Consider the following 9,824-nt stretch of genomic DNA (forward strand, 5'->3'; position numbering starts at 1 on the left):
CTAATCTACTTGCGGAAAAAACTGAACGCCAAAAAGTAACACAAACCCTAGAAAACCCTAATTCTACCAGCTAGTCCTACTACTGCAAAGGAGAGAATGCAAACTACTGGAAGGAATGCCATTACTTCTATGAAGGTAAAATACATGTATCTAGACTACCTCTACCTGAAGAAAACATATTTTTGTATTTTTGAATAAGTTATTAGAATTATCATTCATGTGCCTTTGACTCGCTTTTTACTGTGCAGGGGTGGATCAAGGAGGAGAAATGCTTGGAAGAGATTGGGAAGGTTCAGAGAGGGTCTAAGGAGTCCCTAACACCCTTCCAGAGAGTTTCACAAAGTTTGGCTCTCAAGGAACCTCATTTGTGAGCTTCTACAGGAAGTCTGCAGGGGTTCTATAGGAAGTTCAATATTTTCTACAGGATGTTCAGAAATTTCTACAGGATGTTTAAAAATTGGATTTTGGTGGATGGGTGAGTGAGGGGAGAAGCATTAATGGATATGGAGGTAGGAGAGGGGTCTGGTAGTGGCCCAGTTATTGGTGGATGGAGTGGCGAGAAGGTGTGGAGGGCTAAATTGGCTCAAAGGAGGCTGAAATAATGATTCCATAAAGAGGTAGGGTTACGTGGGAAAGAGGACAGATGTGAGACGAGGAGCCTTGCTAGGAGATGGAACAACTGGCTCTAATGAGGATTAGGTGGATGAGAGAGTGGTCGAGATGCCCTGCACAATGTACATTCAGTCGAATCAACAACGTCTTACAAATAATCAAAGTCCTAGCTAATCTACTCTAACAGTCAATAAAACGAATGAAAGACAGTGTTATTGGGAAAGAAAATCATGTACATCAATCATGCAGAGAACAATTCAGAGATCTAAACTGATAATTAACTTCTGCAAATGAAAATAATAAACTAAGGATTGCATGGTTAAGCAAACTAGTGTTTTTGTTGGGGCAACACTGTTTCTTCAGTTCCAGCCCCTGATCCAATAAGGATGAGGTGAAACAGCGAGTGTTGTTGACCCCTTTTTTGGAGCTTCTTCCTGTTATTTTCCTACCAATCCATTTTAAACATCTGAAGTAATTATATTCATAAACAGTGACCTATTTAACCAACACACCTAAATCTGCCCAACAGAAATACGTTTCAAACGCATAAAATGAGAACAACGATGCATAAAGGAAAGGTAACAGTACAAAGGAGGAGGCCCTAGCCTCTCAGATTGGGCCCAACCCCGAGAGCTATGGCTCCTATAGGAAACTCAGAGTTGATATAAAATCGGACTGCTTCTCATTATCAAAGAAATAGTCATAAGTCAAGAGTTATGCCACAATGGCTATAAGAGAACAAAGTAAAGCTAGCAGCACTGTAGCGCAAAATATGCAATGGTTTCCAAAAAATTCCCTCACGAAGGCTGAGGCCTTAACATTTATACACCACGAGGGCCCTAGCTGGCCTCCTAAATCTATGGGACTTGGCTGCCCAAACTGTGAGTAGACAGCTTCTTCCAAGATCTACTTGGCTGCCTTCTAGATCCGGTTTGGTGGCCTTTGGAGCTCGGAGTTGGGGGTGAAGATCCCGAGGAAGGCTATTTAATGCCATAGACAAGCCCCCTAGGAATCCTCACCCCAAGCTTGGCTGTCTTCCAGCCCATGATTGCTTGGTTTTGCTCCAACATGTGTCAAAAAAACCTGAAATGAGCACGTGTTAGCCACCTAGGAAGAGTGACTACCCTTATTCCTACAAATGACATAAACATATTGAAAAATAATGCATAAGCTATGAAAAATGAAGGATTGAACAAGGATAATTAGGCCAAATGAGCCCAACAAGTTACCAAATTTGGGGCTCATCAGGAATCTAGCTCTTTTTTGGGAAGATAAGTGGAAACAAGAACCAATACTGTTAAAAGAAAAATTCCTCGACCTTAGACATGAGACAGATTCACAAGGATTAATTAAAGTAAAGGACTTCTAGGATAACACTCAGCAGATGGAGAAATGGAGAATCTAGAGAAACATTGATTACAGAAATAACAACCACTTGAAAACAGAAGCAAAGGAGCTTAGGAAAATGCTGGAACAAAGGATGATCTTAGTTTCATGGGGACAAGACCAAATAATATGGGGCAATAATAAAGAGGGAACCTTTAATCTCAAAGAAGCAAAACGCATTCTCCTTGAGCTAGATCCCCAGGTTTCGGACAAAATCTGGAAGAAACTTTGGAGGCATCAAGGGTGAATGAAAATTAAACTCTTCATGTGGTTGGTATACCACAAGAAAATCCTGACTTGGGACAATATCAAGAAGAGTGGTGTTCTCGGGCCTTCTAGATGCCTACTCTATGGGGAGCAAGAAGAAACAATGGAGCATCTACTCAACAATTGCATTTTCACTTCCTAGTTATGGGACATATTTTCCAAAATCTTTCAAAAATCCGATAGGGACAGAGGGAGCATCATCAATACCCTCAATAGTTGGATGGGAAATTTTTCAGACTATGAAATTCCCAACTCAGCCCTGGCCCTTACACCAAGCTTCATCATATGTAATGTTTGGAAGGGGATTAACAAAAGAACTTTCAAGGAGGAAAAAAATCCCCCATATAGTTTGTTTGAGACAATACTGAAACAACTTAAGGAGACAGTGGGTACCACTATTTCCAACCACCCTAATAATCCTCCATCAGATTTGGATGGGAAAATTCTCAGACACCTGGGGTTGCAAGGACTAACCCCTCAAGGTCTTAACAGGAAGGTTATAGCAAGGGACATGGAGAAGGATTTCTAACATCCTTCCCAAGAAGGTTATCTAAAATAAAACATTGATGGAGCATCGAAAGGAAACATAGGATATTCTAGGTATGGAGGAGTTCTTAGGGATGCCAAGGGAAGTATTATCTTCATCTTCCATTGTCACCTAGGAACAACTACCAATAACATGGTTGAAATAATGTCTTTGGAGCAATGCCTGGATTTTCTAAGTCAGGATAATTGCTGCAATGTGATAGTTGAAGCATATTCTGAGCTAGTAATTAACTCAGTGAAAAGAATAAATAGTGGAATGACGTCGGAGAAAGTCTCCAAACACTAGAAATTAATCAGGGTTTTCTAGAGAATTCAGGATCACCTTTAAAACCTGCGCACTATAAGCTTTCATCATGTTAGTAGAAAGGCCAACAAGCTGGTTGATCTTCTTGACAATCAGGGGGTCAGTAGTATAGAGGTCAAGGTTTTGATGGAGTGGCAGGATTTGCGTCAAAGCAGACTGATAACTCTTTGCTGTGAGCAAGAGGAAGAATATAGGATAGTTTTCAGACACAAAGCCATGGAGGCAAGCCCTTAACCTTTTTGGCCTTCGTATGTGTCATTAGTTTCTCGCAAACAGGTCTTTGGTGGGGGATCGAACATGGATGGTCGCTAAATTCCCCGGAGTCAGCGAGATGCTCATTATTGTTCTTCAGGGGGAACGGAGTGGCCATGAAAGTTCCTTAATTAATGGTGAGCCTCTCTTCTTCTCTGGGATGTAGTTTTAGGCAAGAAAGTCGGGCAGACGTGGAAGGAATCATTCTTTTACCAGCAGCTGGAATCTTCACATTTTTGGGCCTCAGAGAGGAAAACCGCTTCTTTGGAGGTATTTGGATTATCACACAACTCTAAAGTGGGAAATGGTTTTAGTGATTTCTCAACGATCCCATCCATCTTCCTACACGTGGCAGAGTGAGGGTTCGAAAAACCACCCTCCATCGCACACTAACGTCTGGTTAACTTGTGTGGTGTGATACGGTTCTCTACCATTGGATCTCTCTGTGTGGATCAACGGTCATGATGGTTCATGTAACTTAGAGGGGCGGCCCATTAAACTTCGATCGTCTTTGATGTGCTACATCTTGACCATTGGTTTAGGCGACAGAATGAATGACTCAAATCAAAGGGACTCTTCCGGGGTATGATAGGTGGTAGATCTCGCGGGCTTCTGGGGGCAGGTTGCAATTTTGGGTTATCTGAATTTTGAGTCAAGATTCACTGTTATCTTCCGGGCATGTTGATCCGAGAGGTCGGAATCAGTGGATTGCGGGCGGATTACATGCGCGATGTTTTTTCCACCATTTGGACCCGAAATCTGTTTAGTATGGTTTCTATTTTTTCATCGGGTCCATTTTTGGAATCATAGAATATGCCTTTTTTGTCCCGATATGCATCTCATTAGATAGATCTTTATAATTAGATCGGGTGGTTTATCCATTGCTTTGATTTTTGGAGGTTTTGCAATTAAGTTTGTGGGCCCTTGTCCTGTTTGTCATGCTTTAGGCTTGGTACCCAAGCTGTGAGAGGATAGCGGATTTTATGTCCCTCAGGTCTCTTTGGGTAGTTGTATCATATGAATAGAAGGTACGAATCTTGCTTTAGCAAAAAAAAGAAAGTACTTTTAGGAATGAAAAGCAGTAAAATCTATACAACGATGGTTAGATCACTTTTGTGATACTTTATTGCTCTTTAAAAAATATAAACATCTCTGATTTTTCATCGTTGCGCTCATTAAATCCATACAACGATGCTCTGAGAAACTCTTTTTTGATCTTCTTCCAGCTCATTAACAGAAAAATACCAAAGGAGCATTCTTTTTAGGCACTTTTTTCTCACTCTTTAAACTAAAAAAATCCCAAGCTATGTCTCTCGTCTAGTTAAACTCAATAAAGATGACACGAGCATTCTTTTAGGTACCTTTTATTTCTCGTTAAAACTGAAAAATCCCAAGTTTTTGTTACCAGGCTCATTAAAATAGACAGAAGCAGCAAGAGCACTTTCCTTTTTGGGACAATTTCTCGCTCTTAAATAAAAAAATCCCCGAGTTTTTCCCCTCCTTCGAGCTCGTAAAACTATGAAGAAGGGATGAGCCGTTCTTTTCCCTCTTTTTCTCGCTCATTAAACTAAAAAAGAAACGTTGAGTTTTCTTCATCTAACTCATTAAAAATTTTGATGAAGGTATTGGGTTTGTCATCGCGCGACTCATTAAAATTTCACGACACAACACGTGTTTATTCCATCACCTTGTACTCGTAAAAAAATGACGTTGACATCTATTGGAAAAAGGTTTCTCTTTATCTGGGTTCAATAGATTAAAAGACGGAAAAGTAACTGATCCAGGTATACTATTAACCTTTTGCCACACCCGGTTAACAACTATGACAAAGGGACCACCATGAAGTCTCGCTTTACGATCTTTTCAGACTCTCTAAACATGAAAATACCACCGAGTTGTCTAGTCTAGACTCTTTAAATTACACAGACAAGATATAGAGTCGTTCTTTTGATGATACTTTTTAGACTCTTAGAACATGAAAAAATCGATGAGTTTGCCTATGTGGACTCATTAAACTAATCAGATAGGGCAAACAATCATTCTTTTTGTGATTCGTTTCAGACTCGTTAAACATGAGAAGATCGATGAGTTTACTCGTCTGGACTCTTTAAATAATCAGACGGGGAAAGTGGAAAATACAACTATATTCCATATTTGAAAGCGTGGTTTGGTGGCAGTCGTTCCCTTGAACATGGCACTCCCTCAGATAAACCTTCATTTTGATGGCCTCTCAATATGAACCCTACACGCCTATGAGTTTTAGCCTATATACCATGATGTAATTGCATCTCCGTATCCTAACACTTTGTAGTGTTCATGAGTCTAGTGCTATTTGGTTAAAACCGTTGTTGTGCCTTCTATTATTCAAGGGTTCCCATTTGTTTCCTCCATCAACCGATCATACATATCCTTTCATCATGCCCTCCGTTGTTTAGACCCAAATGCTCAAAAGATTCCTCAAAAAACAAAATCATTCTTGTCCAGTTTCGTGTCGATTGATGTAGGACACGCGATTTCCTACCCTTCGACAGGTTTCTTCCTATCGACTTCAACACTCTATCTAGGAAGATAACCTAGAAACACATTCAGCGCCTTGGTACTTGTAGACATTAGTGGCAGGTTACCTTGTGCTTGATCAGGGGTTTTCATTATGGGCTCCTAGTTAAGAGATTCTACGGTGTTCGATGACAAAGAAATCCTTCACACTCACTAGTTTGCACTGTGCATCTTGGCGACCATCACCATTATCAGTGGCCTTCCTCACATCTATTAATGGTCTTCATTATTGACTAGTAATCTGTGTAATCGATGTCAACACATCTTATCGCATGTACTGATCTATGTTGTTCAGTGAAGCGGAAATCATGACCTTGGGTAGAGGCTTGCATCATTCTTCCTTGTTTCCTCTCCCAAGCTATGGATATATTTTTTTGGAGACAGCTATTTCAGGATGATCTATGATGACACTGGATCCACTCTGTGGTTATCGGCGGCCATCCTTGTTATATCTCTGTAGAGAAAATTACTCTGACATAGCTACTGAGCATGGGAATGCTTGACTGAGGACATGATTTTAGTAGTTTTGTATATATGTGTTTTTGTATGAGGTTTCCCTTACTGCCCGAATGTTCTCTCTCTAAAAATTTTGACAGAAAATTACAGTTTTAGTAAATTATTTCAGCCATCATCTCTGCCTCTGATCTCACACTTTAGGGGGCATCTATTATACAACAAAATGACCTCCTCATCAACTCAGAGGTGAAATATAGCATGATTGAAGGAAAGACCACAATTGCAGGCCTTGAATCCAAACTAATGTGGTTTTGCACTGCTAACCTGCTTCATAAAGCTTGTTACTAAGCATAAGGGAGAATTAGTCACCCTGCTAACTCAAGTTGTTAGACCAGGGGCAGCGTTAGTGAAACTAAGAGATGTTTAAGTGGCCAAGCCAACGAATTTGCTCACAAACATCTAGATATTTATCCCTAAATTTCCTCAAGAAAAGTAGGGAAAGTCCCAAAAATCAAACTATTTGGGGAAATTCCAATCTGAAAAAAAGGCAAAAGGGAAAGAGCTAGAATAAAAGGTAGGTTCATTGCTTTTTCCCTAATGAAATCTAGGAGGAGCTTGGCAGCCCTAACTCGATTGCTAAATAAGCAGTGAGAGGGCCATTGTGAAAGGGGTCAGAACATTTGAAAGGATAGCGTACTAAGCTGTTGAGCATCGACTCAAATCTGAAGAAGTGAGCTAGAAGAGAGAGAGAGAGAGAGAAGAAGAAGGGGAAAGGGAAGACTGATACAATGGATGGTTGTAATCACTCTTCTGTTATCTAATATAGAACTGCAGTTGTGTTCCTACTCCATAGTGTCGGTATTATTGTCCATTGAATTGTTCATTTCGACACTTGTTTAGATGAGTAGTTAAGCTATACACTAATATATGTTTATTGTGCATTCTTGCATTAGTTTTCAAGAGCATATGCTGTGATTGGTTTGCCTTGTCCTTTGTGTAGGAATTGTCTTGGAGAAGACTTTGAAGGAGTTCTTCTTTCCGCATAGAGATCTCCAAATGAATCTAGAAGGAACTAAAGCTGATGTTCATTCCATACCTTGTCAATTTATGTTTGATAGATAAACATGTGTATAACTTGATATCTATTGCAGGTAATCTTACAGTCTGTCAAAGCTCCTGGGAATACCTTTGAGGGTAGATTTACTCTTTGATACGCCGTGCATTTTACCCCATAACAGACGCTTGCTGAGAACTAGCTGAAAGAGTCCCCAATCTCATGGGTGCATTGGAGTCTGAAGGCCCTTTTCTAATTTTTAAAGTTCTATAGCATGTGTGAAAGGTCAGTTTCATTTTATTTGTTGGTTCCACTTCCTTAATTGTACTTGGGGATTTGGGTAACGGAGCTTACTAAAATCGAATCAAGACTGAAAAATGGCTCTTGCTAGGGTTTGCTCACGCAGAACGCAGGTTGCCGCTGGATCGGTTCCTAAGGGCGCCTCAAGAGCCGAAGGCGAGGTACATGATGGGGCGACGATGACTGATGCGATAAGGGTTTCTCCGACGCAAGATCACACAGAGGATTGGCTTTTCCCCCACCGCCAAACGCCTCAAATCCAAGATCTATGCGGCTACGCATCTGAGGAGCACCACGTCAAAAAAATTCAGATTTTCCTGGACTGGGAACGATCCACATGTTTACATCCAGGCCACAAGGAAAGAGTCTCAACGGAAACCCATCTTCTGACGCGGGTACGCGAGGAGGGTCTCTTCCTGCGGTGGATTGAGGCCTTCAAATCCGTTTCAGATCAAGGCTGTCTGCGTACAGTAAGGGTTTGCGAGGCCAGGTTCCTCAAAACCCAAATCGTAAGGAGAAACGACAGGGGGGAACTGCATGGCGCAGATCCACACCCTCCTGCAACGCTGGCGCTCAAACTTGATAGATCTGGCTTGGATCTAAAAGATCTAGCCTATTTCCGTGCCCAGCCAGCGTCCAGGAAGCGGATTGAAGGCATAAATATTAGACTATGCAGAGCTTGGTGCTTGATGTCCACGCCCCATCCTAGCAAGAAATCGATCCGATCACGCGAGCAAGGATTGATCTCAAATGACAGGGTCGAAGATCAGGTTTGGGGAGGGATCATGGATCTGGATCCACGATTTTCAAGGATTCCTCAGCCCTCGGCGGTGCAGATCGGGTCCTCTCACACCCTGACGCAGTGTTTGTACAGAGAATCCATAGATCCCTCTACAGCAGATCTGAAACTCTATCAAGGCATCTGCCTTCCCGCTCCTCAGATCAGATGGGGAAAAAGGACTGCAGAATCATCCTCAGCTTTCCAGATCCAAATCAAGCTCCTTTCAGGGAGAACTATGCTTCAATGGGTTTGTCCGGCGGATCCAGTGCGGAATCTCAAGCATGCTTTGGACTTCAAATTGGGAATCCCTTTGGCAGACCATCGGCTTCTTTACCAAGGTAAACATCTTGAGGATCCCTTTCCTATTTCTTTTTACGGCATTGAGAAAGACGCAACTATTATCCTTTCCCTCCGTCTTAGAGGAGGAGCTGGGGGGAGCCCTCCTCAGCTAAGGCTTTCTCATACAAAGATGCAGTCCATGGCAAGCAGGCTGAAAAGTCAGAGCCACCAATTCAGACTTCACCCAAGCCCTTTTTGGTTGATAAAATGGAGGAGATCCCATCAGTTGAAGTCTCCTACCCTGAGCTTGAAGACGAAACCCAGAAATTTGCTGAAAAAGCCATCATCTGTAGATTCAACGGGCTTTGGCCACGCTCACAGGATCTTTATGACTGGATCAAAGATAACTGGACTGATCATTGTAAGGTTTATTTCTGTGCTAAAGGGTATTTCATAGTGCTGTTCGATGACCTAGAGCATTGTTACAATGCCCTAGACGAAGGCCCTTGGTTCATGGGTTCGGCTGGCCTCTTCCTAACTCCTTGGTTTCCCGACTTTGACCCAGCTTCAGCAGTGATCACCAAGGCTCCGGTATGGATCAGGCTTCCAAATCTCCCAGTTCACCTGTGGCGTACAGAAGCATACAGGCAAATAGGCAATGCCCTGGGTAGCTTTTGGAAGGGAGACTACGAGAGAGAGAGGCAGGGTCTCTATACATATGCCAGAGTTTGTGTGGAGATTGATTTAAGTAAGGGATTGCGAGAGTACATCAATCTCAAGATCAAGGACGCTATCTGGACCCAGTATATAGAGTACGAGAACACTGCCTTCAGATGCCGTCATTGTAACCAAACAGGGCACCTACATATCTCTTGCCCTTCACTGTCAGCAAGAGCAAAAAAGGGCCTCTTTGCTCAAACTAAGCCTAAGCGTTGGGCCCCCTGCCCACCGCCGCCAACCAGAAGCTCCAGCCCCCTAGTATGGAGAAGGTTCCAAGTATGGAAAAGGAGGAAAATCAGTCAGAACCAGAT

This window comes from Pinus tabuliformis, chromosome 7 (genome assembly GCF_031772625.1).
Source record: "Pinus tabuliformis cultivar Carrire ecotype Pingquan chromosome 7, CPIR1, whole genome shotgun sequence".
Lineage (NCBI taxonomy): Eukaryota > Viridiplantae > Streptophyta > Pinopsida > Pinales > Pinaceae > Pinus > Pinus tabuliformis.